Source organism: Cupressus sempervirens, chromosome 7 (assembly GCF_028749045.1).
Source record: "Cupressus sempervirens isolate cs-2001-9-10 chromosome 7, ASM2874904v1, whole genome shotgun sequence".
Taxonomy (NCBI): Eukaryota; Viridiplantae; Streptophyta; class Pinopsida; order Cupressales; family Cupressaceae; genus Cupressus; species Cupressus sempervirens.
The window spans coordinates 566,720,961-566,742,046 of NC_143124.1; the positions used below are offsets into that span (position 1 = coordinate 566,720,961).

General features: G+C 38.3%; 1 protein-coding gene across 1 annotated transcript in view; it reads left to right on the top strand.

Annotated features, from left to right (window-relative positions):
- The first annotated feature begins 3,204 nt into the window (after positions 1-3,204).
- Positions 3,205-21,086, top strand: part of LOC149548021 (cytochrome oxidase assembly protein) — a 43,790-nt gene continuing 25,908 nt past the window's right edge. The window contains exon 1 of the mRNA XM_089792039.1: positions 3,205-3,389. The gene's annotated coding sequence lies outside the window, so the exon portion shown is untranslated. The remainder of the gene's footprint in view (positions 3,390-21,086) is intronic.

Sequence of the window (21,086 nt, forward strand, 5' to 3'; positions counted from 1 at the left end):
ACTAAATTCTAGTGCCTCTTGAAACTCCATCCATAAATATTTTTAAATGTTTTTTCCTCTAGCAGGAAAAAACCAAAGATGAACTAGGAGTGTCAATGCCTTTTTCTCACTATTTATGGTAGTACAAAGTGTGTTAGGATTTGTAACAATAAATGATATAAAGTTCTTTCATTCACAAGAACATAGACATGTGGTGTCAACTTCACTAATCTAAAGTCTACATTTTTTTTATAACAATAATAATCTTAGTGGATACTACCATTTTCAATATAGCAACCACCCCTAAAAAAAATGGTCAAAGACTCAAGTAGAAGCAAAAACAAGGGAAAAGGTAACATGAGAAAAAGTTCATTATCCAATTGATGAAGAAGATGATGATGAGGATAATGAAGAACCTAAGAGACATTCATATGGGAGGTATTTAGTACTTTTAGAGATCTCCCTTCTCTAATGTTGTGTTTACTTATTGTAACTGCACTCATATGGATTGTGTGGTTCCCCTTCTTATTGTTTGATACAAATTGGATGGATCAAGAAGTTTATAAGGGAAAGCCTTTTGGTCTCGAACCTCTTCCAAGTTTATATGATGAAGGTGTCAGAGTAGGGTCATTTGGCCTAGTGTTAAATTCAATAACGCTCATAAAAACTTCTTTGATGATAGAAGCTATGGCTTATAGGATAGGCCCTACATTATTGTGGGCAATATCAAACTTCATTATGTTCTTTTTGCTTGTATGTACTATTATCATCACCATACTTGTTGTAAATCATGAACCTTTACCTCCTTATAGTTTTCTTAAAATTCAACTTTGGTTGTTTTTGCAACCCTTGGAGCACCTCTTGCAGTATGTTTTAGACTCTTTCCCTTTGACTATTATCTTGGATGTTACATATATACATAAATAATTTACCGTTTATAATAGAACATAATAATTCAAAATTGCAGTATTATGGTAGTCATTATACTCTATGTTGTGGATGGTTAAAGTCTATGACTTTGTTAAATGTTGATTACCTATGATATTTGTAGGTAACATATAACATAAATGTCTAAAAAGTACTTACATTTACATTGACTCTAATTTACCTTGCACCCAACTAGTTAGCAACATACAATTTGAAGTGGACAATTTACTTGCCTAGGGTCTACAAATTGATGCAGGAGCATCTTGGGTTCATGGGGAAACTCGCATCAACAAAAAATATTTCCTTTATTTTGTCCTAGTCTGTTGTTCATGGGGTATACCTTCCTATTCGTCTTTATTTCTTCTATGAAGTTGGTTCCTTAATATGGACCTATCATTCAATGAATTTAATTGCACTTTGTGTTGAAGTTATCCTTCATCTTTACTCAAGGCTTGTTCTTTGCTGGCATATCAAGTAACATGTGGATGTTGGCTTCGGTGAAGTTCATATGATTAAGCAACATCCCATGACTTTTTGGACATCTTCTTGGATCGCATGTACAACTATCCTTATGCTCATAAATAATTGTTTGCTTAGTTGTACGATTATTGATTTCCTCTTTGTGGTAAGACCTATGTTTTTGTAATAAATGTATTTGACAATCGACTTGTGTCTTGTTGGATATAATTTGTGATCTAGGATGTAAGTAGAGTAAGGATATATATATATATATCATGAAAGAAAGAGCTTCTAAGTTTTCTCATTGTAATTCTTTTGTAAAGGTTGCAACCAGGTAGGCCTTATGCTCGACACATTGTAAGAAGAATAACTTAGCAGAGCTACATTGGAATACAATTTATTGGTTGTTCTATCATCTTTGTGGTGCTTTCATGTGTATTAGTGTAACTCTAACATGGTGTTTGGAGAGTAATTCCTTGAACATTCCCATCCTACCTTGCATCACTAATCCAACTCACACGAGCCAACTACAACATAGCTCCTTGAAAAAGATAGAATACATCATCTCTCACTACTAGTGCCTTGAACCTTAGGGTAAAATGTCAAATAAATTTAGAATAAAAAATCCCTAATCTGAATTGAAAGAAATGCACACTTGAGTCTAAGAAAAAATTGGTGTTTGGGAGTGTAAGTCATTGAGTAAGAGACTAGATGAAAGAATATATCCAACATGAAAAGTTTTGATCATATCTGTTAGTCTCTATAGAAGACCTTCCATCAAAAAAATTAAATTTTGATAATTAAGTTTAGTTAGAGGTTTCTAGAAAGATCTAGTGCATTGAATTAGGTAGGAGCATAAAGTTTGGAAAATTTAGGTAGGAGTATAAAGTTTGGAAAATTTAGGTATTTATTTATCATAAAAAATATTTTTCTCCTTGCTATTTTTCATGTCAACCAATAGAAATTGAAATAATTAACTTTTCTAATATTTTTAAAATGCATAAATTTATAACTATAGAACAAATAAATATGTTAAAAAAATTATGGAATACTATTGGTCAAATTACTTAATCTATTTGCATCTAACGAATGCATAAGTATCTGTGAACTAATAATAGTGATGTTTCTTATTTGATTACATATTTTTTGTATAGTAATGTTCTAGTTATAATTAAAATAAAAGTTTTTGTTATATTTTGTGATACACCGTTACCATAGAGAAATGATTTTGGGTTCAACCATTTATAAAGTTGCATTAAATCTAAACTATATGAGAATCTTGTTTTCATAATCACTTTATCAATTAAAATATTGGTAGTAAAATGATTTGCACCATCACCTTTCTATACTAGTTTAACAAGGGAGTTCCGTATACTAGTTTAACAAGGGAGTTCCGTGGATCTATAATAGTGTAAACTTATAATGTAAATAGTTTACTTTATTGTTTGCACCTAGATTCTAAATGATTTTAAAAACTTTTTAATGTTTGAATGCGTTTCACATTAGTATTATAAAACATTGTGACATTGAGTTTCATACAATTACTCTATTCTTAATCATTAATTTTAACATTTTCTATTTATCACATTTATAGACATCTCTAAGAATACAACACTATATCACTAGACAATTGCACCTTATTTGATACAAGCACTAATATATGTTTATCTTCATCTATTTCCACCTTTGTAACTCTCTAACAAATGTCCTCCTACACAACGTAATTGTATAATAAAAAAACATACCATAATTTGTTTGTAATTAACCTCCCAACATTACACATTAAGGTGCCGCAGCTAGTTCACTTGTTAAATTAAAATATCTATGAGACGTTGTATATCTTAAAGCCTATAAATATTCTACACAGGGAAAAACAAAGCATATTCTGGGTCCAATACAGGTTGCACCAAAGACGAAGTGGTTGGGCGTTACTTAAAATCGACTTTGGCAACTACAATCCAAATCATTGCAGGTTTTTTGATTACGATTTTGGACTTACTGCTTCTGCGTGTATATATTTCAAGGTCATCAAATTATTCTATCTCGTTTGATTTATTTAAAACAGTCTTCTCGTAGAGTAATTCAGACCAAGAGTTCGTGTTACTTTTCTATAAAGCTGATTGGCTGTATTTTGTAGCAACTTTCTCCCGGAAAGTTGTGAAAAAACCAACTTTCAGGCAAGTTGAAACATTCCTCGCCGCACGCTTGAAAACAAATTTTAACTCGCAACCTATATTTTTGTTTAAAAGGATGCGAAAAGTGAGTCTAGTAGCCATTGCTGTGCGAATAATAGTTTGAAGTAGCACTCGAAGCGAGATTAGTTTTGGTTCGTCTCATTTAAAGAAAAAACAATGCTTTGGTAGGGTTTTAAATTTTTTTCCGTTAACTCTTCTCACCGTTGTCATTAATTGACAGCAGAACACAATTTGTGCAGATTCTCGAGGTAAGTCACTTGTCAGGTTTCGGCCATTTTTTTTTCAGAAATCTATATGCGGCCGAATCATGTTTTGTTGCGTTTTATTTTGTTCTAAGCCATCTCTGTACTTATCTCGAAAAATAAAGGCATTGGCTCTATGGTTTTATCTATGACTTTTTTAATAGTAGATTATCAAAATAAAAAAGATTCAAAATACAGCCACTTCAGGTGGAAAAGCGATTCAGAAGATTTACCAAGACATTACCAAGACCATAGACCTTGCAGGGTCTCTGAAAAAGAGATACAAAGTCAGCTACAAATGCAGAGTTGGGCCATACTAGTTCAAACTTCATACACTTTATGACATATAACGAAAAAGCTAAGCAAGGCCCTCAAGCGCAGAGTTTGCAGGGAAAATGAAAGAAGAGCAGAAGTATATAACACAGTAGCCAGCAGATATATAAAATCAAATGCCAGTAGATATTACACTGTATCAGTATCTCTTAGAGATAGGTCCTTCAAAAATTGCAACTTTTATTGTAAAAATATCAAATTATTCCACTCAATAGCTAGGTCAAATTTATTAACTTTCATTATAGGTGTCAAACTTATTCTACCCAATAGGTGGGCCAATCTCTGAAATGTTATCATTGGAGCTTACAACTTCAAGTGTATTGTCATTATGATGCAAGATCCGATCATCTTGAAGTCCTAAATTATTTTCCTAATTCTCATGATAATACATTTTGCTATAGCTCGTTTGAAAAGCCAGATAAGTCCTCAGAAAAGCTCATCATTCTCTCTAGCATAGGACCAATGTCTATCATGCCTGACCTCATATATATTTATTTCCAATTGTTCCTCGTCCAGTAGCTTGTGAAAGAGATCTCTCCTCCAAGGTGTAGTCACCTGCACAGAAATATCATAAAATATGACTCATAAAGCTCCCTCCTCTAGACCTGGAACCAATCTTTTATTTCTTGCTTTCCATAAATACCACAAAATTTCGATGGAAAGAATAAACAAAAGGTTTACCGAATTTGTTTTCGCTTAGCCAAAAAGAGTCTCATGCCAATTCAATTCGCCCCTATAACCATAACCCCCCTACATCAGCAAAGAATACAAGCCAAATCTCTCTAGCATAAAAACAATAAATAAAGATATGTTTCATGGTCTCAGGGACCTTACAGATAGGGCAGAAGCACAGATCAGAGGGGAGCAGAGCAATACAACTTATTCAGTACAAGCAGCAACCTATAGCAAGCTTTTTGGTGCTCCACAATATTAGACCAAAGATTTAAAATAAAAATAAAAATATTAGACCATCGGCTAGAAGAAAGCTATGATGCAGGAGCATCCTAGGGTAGTTGGCAATCTTGCTTGGGGAAGTGGTTGGACCTTGGAGTTGGATAATTCGGTTGTAAAAGGATTGATGCTTAGTCATTATTGGGTAGTTCTTGGGTGTAGTATTGGCCAAGGAGCTTGGTTGCTGAAGGTTTTCTCAGCATCTACACTATTGCTCGACATTCGAAGGAGCACGGCAATGCTTGTGAGAGCTTGGTCATGCTTGGCTGGTGGTTGCTGGTGCTTGGCATTTTGGGCTTGCCGAACAAAGTTCTTGCAGATTTGATCAATCATCTTGGTGCATTTAATGCGTGACGTGGAGCAATCGTTGGAGTTTGTGTGGGCCTATTTGGGTCTTGTTTATTTGTCCTATGTGTATTTAATGGGTGTTGTAAGCCTTCTAAGGCATTTGTTATTTAATAGCTGTTGTAGGCCGACTTGTGGCTTGAATATGTATTTAATATAATTTGTAACTTACTAGGCCCACCTGTGGCTTAGTTGGGTATATGTAGAGGGTCTTGTGGAGTCTAGAGTCATATCATCCAACATGGAGAAGATGGAGCAGCTGAGAGGAGTGAAGTTTGAGTAGAGCTAGTAGCTAAGTGTGGCTTGGAGAATGAGAAGGTTGCTTGGAGAACAAAAAGGTTGTTTGGTGGCTTGCAAGCACAAGCTTAGATTCTTCTTGGGGTTTTCTACCAGAGTGTGGATTTGGGCTAGCTAGGAGTTGGATCTTGTGAGATCTTGTAGAATTACTATTGTAATTCTTTTGTACTTCGCCATAAGCCAGAAGGCCTTACAACCATGTATGTTGGATGAAAATCTTATGATTCTATTATGAGAATTGGCATTTATGTGGATTTTTATCTTTGTGTTATTGTTTATATTCCATTGTATGGTTAATTACTGGGGGACTAGGACATCTCCTTTGAGGATTCTGTTGCCCTATACTACATCAGATGGTACCAAAGCAAGTTTTCTTGGGTGTAGATAGATCCTCGAAGTTGAGGCGGTTTGCACTAGGCCCTGGGGTGAAGATTGTTAGAGTGAGGTTGAATCTGGTTGATCTTGTGGATTTGTTGCAGAGGGTTTGCGAAGATCTTGGAAGATGCTGTGGAAGCAAAGATTTCAGACAAGGCTAAAACATATTTTAGATCTGAGATGGAGCTGATGAAGAATGAGATCACGAGGGCTATAGCTAGTGTACCTCGGCATGTGGGTATTGAAGATGGTTATGAGGATGTCGTTGAAGACTTTGAGGTTGCTGGATTGAGTGGTGAAGATAAAACCGGTCATGTGGAGAGATCTATGGAAGACAAAGTTGGTTGACCGAATAATTTTGACACTTGGTTGAAGCTAAAGCACAAAATGGATGTTTCTAATTTCTCGAGTACTTCGAATCCTGAAAACCTAATTGATTGGGTTGGTGAATTGGAAGACTACTTTGAGTTAGAGGATATTGGACCAATGTCTATCATGCTTGACCTCATATATATTTATTTCCAATTGTTCCTCATCCAGTAGCTTGTGAAAGAGATCTCTCCTCCAAGGTGTAGTCACTTGCACAAAAATATCATAAATATGACTCATAAAGCTCCCTCCTCTAGACTTGGAACCAATCTTTTATTTCTTGCTTTCCATAAATACCACAAAATTTCGATGGAAAGAATAAGCCCAAGGTTTACGGAGTTTGTTTTCTCTTAGCCAAAAAGAGTCTCATGCCAATTCAAGTTGCCCTTATAACCATAACCCCCCTACATCAGCGAAGAATAAAAGCCAAATCTCTCTAGCATGAAAACAATAAATAAAGATATGTTTCACGGTCTTAGGGACCTTACAGATAGGGCAAAAGCACAGATCACAGGGGAGCACAACAATACAACTTATTGAGTACAAGCAACAACCTATAGCAAGCTTTTTGGTGCTCTACAATATTAGACCAAAGATTTAAAATAAAAATAAAAATATTAGACCACTAGCTAGAAGAAAGCTATGATATAGGAGCATCCTAGGGTAGTTGGCAATCCTGCATGGTGAAGTGGTTGGACCTTGGAGTTGGAGAATTTGGTCATAGAAGGACTGATGCTTAATCATTATTGGGCAATTCTTGGGTGTAGTATTGGCTGGGGAGCTTGGTTGTTGAAGGTTTTCTCAGCATCTACACTATTGCTCGGCATTCGAAGGAGCTCGGCAATGCTTATGGGGAGCTCGGTTATGCTTGGCTGGTGGTTGCTGGCGCTTAGCATTTTGGGCTTGCCGAACAAAGTTCTTGCAGATTTGATCGATCATCTTGGTGCATTTAAGGCTAAGTTCATACCTATTGATTATGAACTTGAATTGTTTAATAGGTTGTAGAATCCGAAACAAAAGGATTTGTCTGTGAAAGATTATATCGAGGAGTTCTACAAGTTGACTATTCAGTGTGGGCATAGAGAACTTTCTAAGGAGAAGGTGACCCAGTACATTAATGGCTTGAGATTTAATATTCAGGATGAGATTGGTATGCTGAATATTGCTTCTATTGAGGATGCTTATCAGTATGCTTGGAGGGCAGAAGATAAGTTGAAGAGGGGAAATCAAGGTAGTTTTTGTGGAAAGGAAAAGCAGGATTGCTTGGCAAAGGATAAACATATTGCTGAAGATAAACCAAAACTTGTTGAGCAGAAGAAAAGGATAGGTAGAGGTGCATTTAAGGGTACTTGCTACAGATGTGGCGAAGGTCACAGAGCTTTTCAGTGTTCACAAAAGGCTGGTGATAGAAGAGTTGCTGTAGTGAATGAAGTTGAGGACCATGTTAGTGAACTTGAGCAGGAAGGAGAGAACTTGCTGGCTTGGCGAGTACTGTTTGGTAAGAAGGCACTAGAACCTTGTCAAAGGAGTAATTTGTTCAAGACTCGTTGCAATTCTGGTGGTAAAATTTGCAATGTGATTGTGGATGGTGGTAGTATGGATAAACTTGTTGCTAAGGAGATGGTTTAGAAACTTGGTTTGAAGAGAATGAGACATCCTTGTCCTTATAGGATTGGTTGGTTACAAGATGAACATGCTTTGGAAGTGAGGGAACAATGTCTTGTTGATTTCTAGATTGGATGGTATAAGGATCAAGTGTTGTGTGATATTGTGGACATGAGTAGTTGTCACATATTGCTTGGTAGAACTTGGCACTATGATTGTAAGGTATGCATGATTGTGTCAAGAATGTGATTATTGTTGAGAAAGGTTGTAGGAAGCAATCCTTGATTCTTCGTTCTTGTAGGAAGCAATCCTTGATTCTTTTGCAGAACGAAGAACTTGGTAGGAGGAACTTGAGTATTGGTAGCTGAGTTGAGTTGAAGGATTATGAGAGGTTTAGAGATCAGAGTGGAAAACACACCTATGAAACACCAAAGAAAGATGTAACAAAGTAGAACTGGAACAAGGGAAAGAGTGTGCAAGTTGAAGACCTAGAGGACATGTATGTGAAAAACTAGTTTGGGATTTATGTGCTGAATCCCAAAAGATGTTCTTCTAGCTGCTGAGAACATCTTTTCGCACTTGGGGTGCCTGATGCAGGAGCATCCCAGGGTAGTTGCCAATACTACATGGTGAAGTGGTTGGACCTTGGAGTTGCAGAACTTGGTTGTAGGATTGGTGTTCGGTCATTGTTGGGCAGTTCTGAAATATTTCGACTCTAGTAATGCAACAAATATGGCTGAAGTAGTTTTATATAATGTGAAAAACACTTGCAATGAAACGATGCTTAAAATAATTACATCATATTTAGTTCCTTTAATGGATTGCTGTTGAATGTGAAGTAAAGAGTTCTAAACTGATCGCATAGCCTTATACATGATTTAAAACATAGACTTCCAATCACAAAACAAGGAAAGATGGAACTTGGAATAATGCAAATGCTTTGTAGGTTGGTTTGATTACGTTTGTGACACTTCAAATGCATATGTTTTGAGTGTACCAACTCTAACCGTACTGGAGATTACCATGCCTGGACCCGTGACCTCCTCGTCCCTCTGTGGTGACCCCGATTTGTGGTGTCCTTGACCTAGCTATGTCTCCTCACCATTAACGACTCTCCTATATGCTGAATGCATTGATGGTTAGATTGGTGGCTGCAAATGTATAGTCGTTTGCTATTGCTGCTGCTATCGTGACCTGGAGTGGCCGATAGTGAAGACAACTCCAACCTCGACTGCTGCTAAAGTCCTTGCTTGCACTTTTGTCCACTGCTGCTAGCTTCACATCCACACTTATTCTCACTCCTCACAGGTGCAGATTGCAATGCCACCTCAAACCGCTGTCACAGTGACCCGATCCCGTGTTGCTATTGATGTTAATGCCATCCACCTTCCACACCCAATACCACGCAACTTCCTCTTGCTGTAACAACTGTGTAAGAGTTTAAACTATATATATTCCTAGTGAATATAAGGAAAACTCCTAATAACTTTTACTGTAACACTTATTTCTGTCCAGTTGATTCGATTGGAAGCAAGAGTTTAATATTGCCACTATATGTCTGAACCTGTTTGAACACTTGTGAGAGCTTCTGGGGCTATGTCTAGTCTCCCAATGTCTTAAGGGTTCTTGTCCTTAAGATAGCCATTTAAATTCAAGCAACTGATTTCATAACAATATGTTGATATATTTCATAGTTGTAAATCCCAATGTAGCTCATTATAACCTCGATGTGAGGGAAGATGTGAATAACTAAGCAATGTGGGATAAAAGAGAATTTCGTCTTTTAGTCACTTATGTCATGAAGTGACTTTAAATGATAAGGTAGCTTTATAAATCAACTTTATAAAATAAAGTGACTTAACTTTCGGAAGTTCCCACTTAAATATCTCCCTAATGAAACCAAATAGACTCCTGTGACTCGCTGGCATCCTTAAAATAAATGCCGTTAGCCTATCCGGATGGAAATATAGACCAACAAGGCGCCATAAGGTCTAGTGTGGAGAAGGAGACATTACAGTCCTCCCATCTTGAGATTGCTTGCCCTCAAGCAATCTCAATGCTGGATGCTGCAGAATCGATTCGCCCTCCCAAGTGGCATCTTCATATGGCAAATCCTTCCAGCGAATTAGATACTCCTTGATGGACCTATTACACTTCCTTTCTCTGATCTCAATCACCTCTTTTGGGACCAACACTAGCTTCCCTTCCACATTGAGTGGGGGCAATCCAATGGAGGGTATTAGATGTTGACCAACCGCTTTCTTGAGGCAAGAAACGTGGAAATGTTATGAATTTTGCTGTCATCTAACAACTCCAACTCATAAGCGACCTCCCCGACACTCCGAGTAATGTGATAGGGACCATAAAATCTAGGCTGAAGTTTTTTAGACCCACTCTTCTTCAAGAAGCTTTGCCTTTAGGGTTGGAGACAAAGGTAAACTATGTTACCCAACTCAAAACTCCGTTCTGTCCACTTGGGAACAACATATATTTTCTCTTGATTATGAGCCTGTAGAATGTTCTCTCGAAGAGATCTGAGAATGTCTTGCTGATCCTATATCCAATCTCCAGCTAGTGGTGCCTTGCTGTCCTGCAATGCTAGATGTATGAAAGACAGTGGTTCGCTGCCACAGAGAGTTCGAAATGGAGTCATCCGAATGGACTTGTGGTAGGAGTTGTAGTAGTGCTCCCCTAGATATAACCTTTTAACCCAAGCTCTTTGCTGTCCTAATACATAGTTTCAGGCATAACCTTCCACCCATTTGTTTACTATCTCAGTTTGCTCGTTCGTTTGTGGATGGTAACTCGTGTTGGGTGTCAACTTTGTACTTGCTAATTTGAATAGTTCTGGCCAAAAAGTACTGAGAAATTTGCTATCTCAATCGCTCACAATGGTTCGAGGGAGATCATGTAGATGAAAAACCTCTCGAAAAAATAACTTGGCTACCTGAGAGGCCAACCAATCTGCCGCTATAGCAAAAAAGTGAGTGAACTTAGTCAATCTGTCCACAACCACGAAAATAGAGTCTCTGCCCTGCAGTCTCGATAATCCTGTAATGAAGTCCATGGAGATGCTCTCCCATTTCTGTGCTGGAATAGGAAGAGGCTGTAATAATCTGGCTGGAAACTTGTGCTCTGACTTGTTCTGCTGACAAGTTCGACATTCTCTGACATGCTGAAGGACATCATCCTTGAGGCCCTTCCATGAAAATCTTTCCTTGACTTGCCTATAGGTTTTGAAGAAACTTGGGTGTCCGACTGATGGTGCATCATAAAGAGTCTCTATAATTTTTCCCTTTAGCTTAGACTCTGGTACGAGATAGATCCTATCCTTATAAAAAATCACATCATCAATTACCTTGCACCTGCTGTCCTGGAGCTGCCCATCCATGATCTAACACGCTTGAGTATTCTTAGAATACTCAACTAGCAACTGGGACTTCCAGTTTGCCGAAATCTCGGAACTCCTAGAAAGCGCATCAACAACTATATTGTTCTTACCCTTGACATACTCGATGTCAAAATCATAGGCCTGAATCTTGTTGACCCACTTTTGTTGTCTTTCATTAAGATCCTTATGTTCTAAAAAGTATTGCAAGCTGTTGTGATCTGTCTTAACTGTAAATTTGCCACCCACCAAATACTGTCTAAACTTGGCTGAAGCGTATATAATGGCTAACATTTCCTTGTCATATGTGGAGTACAATCTCTCACAATCCTTGAGTTTCTTGCCCTCATAAGCTATTAGATGCCTATCTTGCATCAAAACTGCGCCAATTCTGCTCTTTGAAGCATCACACTCTAGGACAAAAGTGTGAGAGAAATTGGGAAGTGCAAAAATTGGGCATGTGCTCATCACCTTCTTGAGCTTATCAAAGGTCATCTCTAGATCATTGGTCCACCTGAATGCCCCTTTCCATGTGAAATCGGTGAGGGTAGCTATTGTTTGAGAGAAGCCTCTAGCGAACCTCTTGTAATAAGAGCAAAGACCGAGGATACGTTCCTTAGAGGTGGCCAATCTAGGATTCCCTTTATCTTTTCTTGGTGTACCTTCACCTCATTTGCACCAATCACGTGACCAAGGTAAAGAATCTTAGTCAATCCGAACTCACACTTTGGCTCCTCAAACAATGAGTGCTCCTCCATAATACTAAGTACCTCATCTAGGTGTTGCAGATGCTCCTCCCAAGTTTTGCTGAAAACTAGGATATCATCAAAAAATATAACACGCTCTTGCGCAATTGATTTCTAAAATATGGTTCATACATGACTGAAATGTAGTTGGCGCATTGGTGAGACAAAATGGCATAACCAAGAACTCATAGTGTCCATAGTGACATTAGAAAGCTGTCTTGTGCACATCCTCCTTGCGAACCCGTATTTGATGGTATCCAGATCTAAGGTCTATCTTCGAGAAATAAACTGCCCCATGTAGTTCATCTAGTAACTCATCAATGCAAGGAATAAGGTACCTTTTCTTGATATTCCTCTTGTTGAGAGCATAGTACTCAATACACATGCGAAGAGTGCCATCCCACCAAAACAACTGAAGAAGCAAAGGGACTAGAGCTAGGTCTGATGTGTCCCATGTCTAAGAGTTCCTTAATCGTCCTTTCTATTTCCTCTTTATAGTGCTTGGAATGACGATAAGGTGTAGTGATGACGGGTTTGATGCCCTCCTCTAACTCAATGATATGCTCAAACCCTCTATCTAGGGGAATGCTCGAAGGTATGTCATCAAAAACCCTCTTGTGCTTATCAAGCACTGACTGAATGTCAATATGAATCTGCTGCCCTGAGTCTAAAGTAGCCTTAGAGGAAATGAAATAGTGTGCTGCCAACTCCATATCATCATGCCTCATAATAGCCTCCATCTTGTGGGCTGAAATCAACCTGGGTTCACCCTCTGGCATAGCCTTGAGGATCATCGGTCAGCCATCCTGTAAGAATTCCAGCTGCATCTTATCATGATCAACTGTGTACCTAGTAATAGTCTGCAACCACAGTCTCCCCAAAATGGCATCTAATCCATCCAAATCGACCACATAAAAATCTGCCTCAAGAAGAAAGTCATCAAAGTGAATTGAAAGTCCTAACACTTTCCTTGTGCACCTCAATCTCTCACCTCCTGCAACTCTAACTTCGAATTCGTGTATGTCATCAATCTACAACTTTCTCTTTGAAACCCAACGTGTGCTTATGAAGTTATGTGATGCACCAATATCTAAAAGACACAATACACTGTCCTCTATCTACACCCTTCAAGCGAAAGGGGTGACTCGTGGGATCGCTGGAAAGGGAAGCTATGATAGGAGATTGTCTCAGAGTGGATGCGTTCTTTCTCTCTCTAGGTGGCTGCTCACTGTCTTCCTCATCGCTGCCATCAACATCGCCTCCCTCCTGTTGCTCATCCTTCTCTTCTAAGAGTACCTTGATATAATGTATTTTGCCTTTGCCAAGGCATTTGTGATCCGGTGTCCATGGCTCCCTGCAAATGAAACATAGCTTCTTCCTCCTGAGTTCATTTCGTGTCTCAAAGTCCCACTTGGGAGGGGTAGCCTTATGCTGGTTCTTGTTCTTTTGGAACAAATTAGACCCCTTATAGGGTTTCTTAGGAGGCTGTAGTATCGAAGAAGGTGAGTCTAGAGCATGTGCAATCTTAATAGCATTATCCAAGGTGTTTGGTTTAAGAACCTTGACCAAACCTCTATATCTGTCCTGCAAATCCTCAATGAACAACACTACCTTACATTGTTCTGACATATGCGAGATCATCACCAAAATTCGTTGAAACTCATAAATGAAGTCATCTAGAGATCCACCCTGTCGCAACTGCGCCAAATCCTTGTAGTAGACCTCAATGTCCTTCTTGTCAAAACGGGTGATTAGCTTAGAGCTGAAAGTTTCGTAAGACATAATGAGATCATGATCCTGGGTGACGAGCACATAATGCCACCAATCATATGCCGCTCCCTCTAAATGCATTGTGAATCTAATGGCTTCCGTCTCTGACACGGGCTTAAGTGTTAGGTAGGTTTCTAGCTTGTGAATCCAAGCTTTGGCGGATGCCTTACTGCTGCCATAAAAAAGGGGGAGAGAATTTGTTCATCGCGTGCTTCAAATCCTTATTCTATGCCGTAGGCCTTCTGTCCTGTTGAGGTCTTTCTGTCTCCCTTTTTTGATTCATGTATTGAACAAAAGTCAAATTTTGTTTAATTTGGTCAGGGAACAAATCGCATTCATCGTACATGGCCATGGCATTATCTGGAAGTAAGCTTGGTGCTGCGGGTTGTGCTACTTCCTCCTCAACATTATTATCGGCAAAAACGGGCATCAGTGGCTTGTCAGTGTTCTGTGTTGGGGCCCTAGTAGCTCAGGGTGATCCTGCCACACTACCACCTCCACTGTGATGACTCGGTGCTCTCTGTGAGTTGGAGCTAGCTGCTGCATAGCACTTGTAAGCTGTTGAAGTGCAGTAGCAATGTTATTATGTCCATCTCTAATAGCCTGCAAGGTTTCCCTCACTTCTTGTTCTTGTTCATTCTTATTATGAGCCATTTGAGTGCCCTGTACTTGTTCAACCTATTCACCCTATTCAACCTGTTCAACTTGTTCACCCTGTTCAACTTGTAAGCTTGTCCCAAATGTTAACTCCTCATCAACTATATAACTGTCCTCAATGTCAATTTGATCTGAAGATCTTGCCTATTCAGGTCAGATGTGACTAAATTTATAAGGTTTCCTATTCATACCTATTTGACATTGTCCCTGTTTAAACGAACCTGTAACTTAAACTTTACCCACAAGTCGACAAGCCTTGTGGCTCCGATACCACTGAAATACTCTGACTCTAGTAATGCAGCAAATATGGCTAAAGGAGTTTTATATAATGTGAAAAACACTTGCAATGAAACAATACTTAAAATAATTACATCATATTTAGTTCCACTAATGGACTGCTGTTGAATGTGAAGTAAAGAGTACTGAACGTGATCACATAGCCTTATATACATGATTTAAAACATGGACTTCCAATCACAAAACAAGGAAACAATGGAACTTGGAATAATGCAAATGCCCTGTAGGTTGGTTTGATTACATTTGTGGCATTTGAAATGCATATGTTCCGAGGGTACCAAATCTAACCCTATTGGAGATTACCATGCTTGGACCTATGAACTCCTTGTCACTTTGTGGCAACCCTGATTTGTGGTGTTCTTGACCTAGCTATGTCTCCTCATCATTAACGATTCTCTTATATGCTGAATGCGTTGATGGTTAGACTAGTGGCCGTAGATGTATACCGTTTGCAACTTTTGCTGTTGCTATCGTGACCTGGAGTGGTTGACAGTGAAGACAACTTCACCCCCGATTGTTGCTAAAGTCCTTGCCTGTACTTCTATCCACTGTTGCTAGCTTCACATCCACACTTATGCTCACTCCTCATGGGTGCAGATTGCAGTGCCACCTCAAACTGCAGTCACAGTGACCCGACCCCGTGTTGCTATTGATGTTAATGCCGCGCCACACATATTCGTCTTGCTCTAACAACTGTGTAGGAGTTTAAACTATATATATTCCCAGTCAATATAAGGAAAACTCCTAATAACTTTTATTGTAACACTTACTTCTGTCCAGCTGATTCGATTGAAAGCAAGAGTTCAATACTGCCACTATATGTCTAAACCTGTTTGAACACTTGTGAGAGCTTCTGGGGCTATGTCCAGTCTCCCAATGTCTTAAGGGGTTTTCTCCTTAAGATAGCCAGTCACATTCAAGCAATCGATTTCATAACAATATGTTGATATATTTCATAGTTGTAAATCCTAATGTAGCTCCTTGCTTTTATAACCTCGATGTGAGGGAAGATGCAAATAACTAAGCAATGTGAGATAAAAACCAATTTCGTCTTTTAGTTACTTAAGTTACTTTTGTTATGAAGTGACTTTAAATGATAAGGTAACTTTATAAAATAAAGTGACTTAACTTTAGGAAGTTCCCACTTAAATATCTCCCCAATGAAACCAAATAGACTCCTATGACTGGCTGGCATCCTCAAAATAAATGCCGTTAGCCTATCTGGATGGAAAGATAGACCAACAAGGCACCACAAGGTCTAGCGCGGAGAAGGGGACATTACAAGTTCTTGGGTGTAGTATTGCTCGGTCGTTGAAGGTTTGCTTGACATCTACACAGTTACTTGGCTTATATTGCATTGCTCGACACTCGAAGGAACTCGACCATGCTTGTGGGAGCTTGATCATGCTTGGCTGGTGGTTGCTGATGCTTGGCAATTTGGGCTTGCTGAACGAAGTTCTTGCAGATTTGATTGATTGTCTTGGTGCATTTAAGCGTGAGAGGGTGATCATGACGTGGAGCGATCGTGGGAGTTTGTGTGGGCCTATTTGGGTCTTGTTTATTTGTCCTATGCATATTTAATGGGTGTTGTAAGCCTTCTAAGGCATTTGGTATTTAATAGCTGTTGTAGTCCGACTTGTGGCTTAGTTGGGTATAAGTAGAGGGTCTTGTGGAGTCTAGAGTCATATCATCCAGCATGGAGAAGATGGAGTAGCTGAGAGGAGCAAAGTTTGAGTAGAGCTAGTAGCTAAGTGTGACTTGGAGAACAAGAAGGGTGCTTGGTGGCTTGCAAGCATAAGCTTAGATTCTTCTTGGAGTTGGATCTTGTGAGATCTTGCAAAATTACTATTGTAATTGCTTTGTACTTGGCTGTAACCCAAAGGCCTTACAACTGGGTATGTTGGATGAAAATCTTATGATTCTATTATGAGAATTGGCATTGTTGTGGTTCTTAATCTCTGTGTTATTGTTTATATTCCGCTGTATGGTTAATTGCTGGGGGCTAGGACATCTCCTTTGGGGATTATCCTTCCCTGTACTGCAACAAGCTAAGATTCCAACGTTAAGGTGCCTAATCACATCCCATGATTTAACCAAAGAGCAATAAATTGCCTTTGAGTTTACTTTCTGAAATCTTGTTCGATCACACCACTTACTGTTAACAAGCATGTCAACAACATTGCCAGGTTGAACAAAGAAGATATTCATTCGGGAAATTTCCTAAGAATAGATTAAATTTTCCACTGGGCTTGTAGGAGATTAAATTCTGCACTTAGAGAAGCCCATATTTTCAACCGGTTCATTGTCAAAACTCTTTATGGCTTCAGCAGAGCATCCTTGCAACAGAGAAAGGGGCCTCTCTTTATTGTATAAGCTCCACTGGATAGATTTTGAGGGAAAATATTATTGTCTTCTTTACGAAAATTCACAACCTTTACCTTTCTCCCAGGCTTTCTATATACTTTTAAAGCCATTGTAACCAGCAGAAGAACAGGGAACTTGCCAAACAATAAGTGAAATAGGTGAAGATACTTCCAAGATCTATCATGCTTTGAAACTACTCTCTGAATGTTGTTCCTTAGCAAGAGTTTTAAATATTTATTCCCAATCAAGGTTTATATGATCCACTTAACAACTAATAACACTCCATGTTTTCTCAAGATTTTCAAACTGAGATGACACACTGATTTATGAAGACAACACCAAACCCCCTTTACTGCATGTTTCTTTCTCTTTCCTTAGCCATTGGACTGAAGAACTTGTCTGATTATTTTCTGTTTATAATCAACTTGATAACTGGAAGTAGCCACTCAGAGGAAAAGTAGAGGCGATAAGGTGAAAAGATTTTTTGACAAATTTATATTTTATTGGAAAGAGACAAATAGCTCCTATTCTGTTTATCAAGTTTTTTATAAAATTTTCCTATAATCTGTTCGCACATATCTTTCAAGGAGGGAGGTATATCAAAGGGAATACCAGAGTACCTAACTTGTTTGTTAGGTACCCCCATTGAAAGTCAATACTTTCTTATCCAATCAGGAGGACAATATCCCCAGCCAAAAATAATATATTCTACAGTGGAGAGCTTAGGACATATTGTTTTAGAAAGCTTTACAAAAAGTGCCAAGTTTCTGCATTAAGGCCTCCATGTTGTCTTCTTCAAGTCTCCCAAAATGAGCAGTACCATTACTAAATTGGATGTGTACAAAGATCTTCCCCATTAGGGAGAGTCACTCCTCTAACCACAGGGATGAGACTTGAGCACCTACAGATGTAGAAAATAGCATCAGAGGCAATATAAAAAATGGAAGGGGAAGAGGACATCCTTGCCTGATAGGTCTCTGCAATTGAAACTGATCATATCAAACTGCTTCACGGTTAGGTACAACATACTACCAATTATACATTGTTTGATGTGTCTGGTAACTCATCATGCTTAGCTTACAACTGGTGATCATAGGAGTACTTACAAGTTTGCATCTTCCATCTGAAATTTCTTAAGCATCTCCTTGGTATACTTAGTCCGAGATAGAAATATTCCTGCATCCAATTGAGATAATTGTAAACAAAGGGAAAATAAAGTTCTAATCATTTCAAATTCTATTTGGATTTGTGTAGTAAAATCCAACATATGGTACTACCACAAACACTTGGTCAACTTCTTTGAAATATAAGTTGGTACTTGCATTACCTTTGTGAAAGCCTCGTTGTAGAAGATATTGATCAAGCCTAAAATACTAAGCCCTAGGTGCCTGTTTTAGACGATATAAGACCTTTATTAATCTGCAAACCCAATTCTCTTTACCTGCATCAACAAAAACTTTTGGTTGTTCCATATAAACTTCCTCTTCCAAAAATCCATTAAGAAAAGCTGATTTAACAGCCATTTGCCACATATAACGTTTTATAAACTGAAAATACCAAAATATGTAAATTTCTTCTAATCTGGATATAGGGGCAAATGTTTCTTCAAATTCAGTGTCCTCAATGTGTGCCTACCCGTTACACTATTTTGCCAACTTCATTCAACTTATTTCTAAGCACCCATTTAGTACCAATTTCAATTTTATTTGTTGGTCTAGGAACCAACTCCCATGTTTTATTTTTCTCAATACGACTTAATTTCACTTTCATAGCCTTAATCCAGTTTTCATCCTTACTAGCATCAGTATATGACTTGGTTTCAAAATTAGAAAGTAAAGAAAGACATACCTCTTTTCCATTATAGGATTTTACCCTTTTCTTCTTGTCGAAATACTATCATCAATAGGCCCTATGAATTGCTGTTCTGGATGATTTCTTTTTACAAACTTCGAAGGAATCTTGTCAATATTTTCAGAACTCATTATTACCACCAGCTGAACTTGTTCAACAACATGTTCTAATAGCATCAATTTCATAATTATTGTCCTTTTCAGATTGTGTTGTACTTGTTTCTTCTGAATCATCTTCCTGCAAAACTCATCAATCTAGACATTAGTAAATTCGTCAATTCTTTTCAATCTTTCATTATAGTATCTATATGATTTGCTATGAGTGGAGTAACCAAGAAAAATCCCTTCATCACACCTTGAAATAAAACTGCTCAAATTTTCTCCATCTCATCTAATGAAACACCTACTTCCACTTTATTTTGAAATATTGAACAGAAGCAGGTTTACCATACCAAAGTTCATATGGGGTTTTCTTACTGCTAGGTTTCAATTGTACCCTGTTAAGAGCATATATTGTCATATGAACTGTCACCCCCTAAGATCTGACTAGTATTCTAGCCTCATAAACTCTGTGCGATCACTTTAACCATTCAATTCTTCATCTCAATCACGCCATTCTATTGTGTTGTCTTTGCTGTAGAAAAGTCCTTTTTGATGTCGTACCTTTCACAATACTCAATAAATTCGTTAGACATAAATTCACCACCATGGTTAGATCTAAATCATTTAATCTGACAATTACTTTCTTTTTCTTCTAATTTTTTTGGGTTGGTAATATAATATTTTATTGATAATAAAAGGATAACATCATTATTACAACTAAGGCCTACAGAGCTGAAGGCCACATCTTACTAAAAAAAGACAAGAGACTTTGCCACCCCCCTTTACAACCACATATAACTAACCCCATTAACACCAAACATAAAGCCATATAAATTTTAAACTTTTGTTCGACTACCATCCAAAGTTTTACAAACCACTAAACTGGAAACCACCTTGTCGAAACCACTATCCGTCTTGCCATACCCGTGCTTGTTTTCCTTCCATTCCAACTTACGATGCATCACTCTGTTTCACCTTTCTTTTGTTTGGTTGAAAAAACTACCGTCTATTCCCCTGCACTTTCTTTGTTTTTCACCAAAAACAGATCAGACACCCTTCGTCAGACCGGTCTCATTCGCAGCTATTTCAAATCTATTCTGCTTGCGATGACAAAAAAACCCTTCATTTTCCGCAACACATCCGATTTACTTACCTTTGGGCTTCATAAAAAAGAGCTGAAAAAACCTCTCTCCAACAAAATTGTCAGCCTTGCATCCCTATTTAGGCCACTGGAAACTGAACCCAAACTACCAATCTTGGACGGCGAGCTCTTGCCGACCTCCTCCTTTGAGGGTGTGCAATTGGGAATCCTTTGATCCTTCTCCCTTGCCTCTCTTGGAAGAGATAGATTTCATCTTTAAGTTATAACCACTCCATCACTATTTGTTCTTTGTAAGCTTCTCAAACAACCCTTGAAGGCCACCACAGGAACAAAATCTGTCCCACCTCCATCCCTTTCTCCTTGTCTTCAAAACACTTGCTTTAATCAAAACCAAACCTCAGGCACACCCGTCTCCAGCAGAGAATCCAATCCAACTGAAGTCCTTTGCAAACAGGGATTCCATAATTCTCTTCACTTCCACTTCACTTTCATTGAGCTCTAAACCCCAGGACATAATCATTGCAACGATATCAACATTAATTTTGCAATGATGTTTTGCTTCTTCAAACAAAATCCCTAAAGTTCCCTGCACAACTCAAATTACACTTGGCTTAGGGCATTGCAACAACTTTAGCCTATGATATGCAACCGGGCCAAAAAGGGCTTTCTGTTGCTTTGTCGTTTGGTAAGTGAAGGCAGGTTCCATCGTCAAATTTCAATACTGCAAAGACTT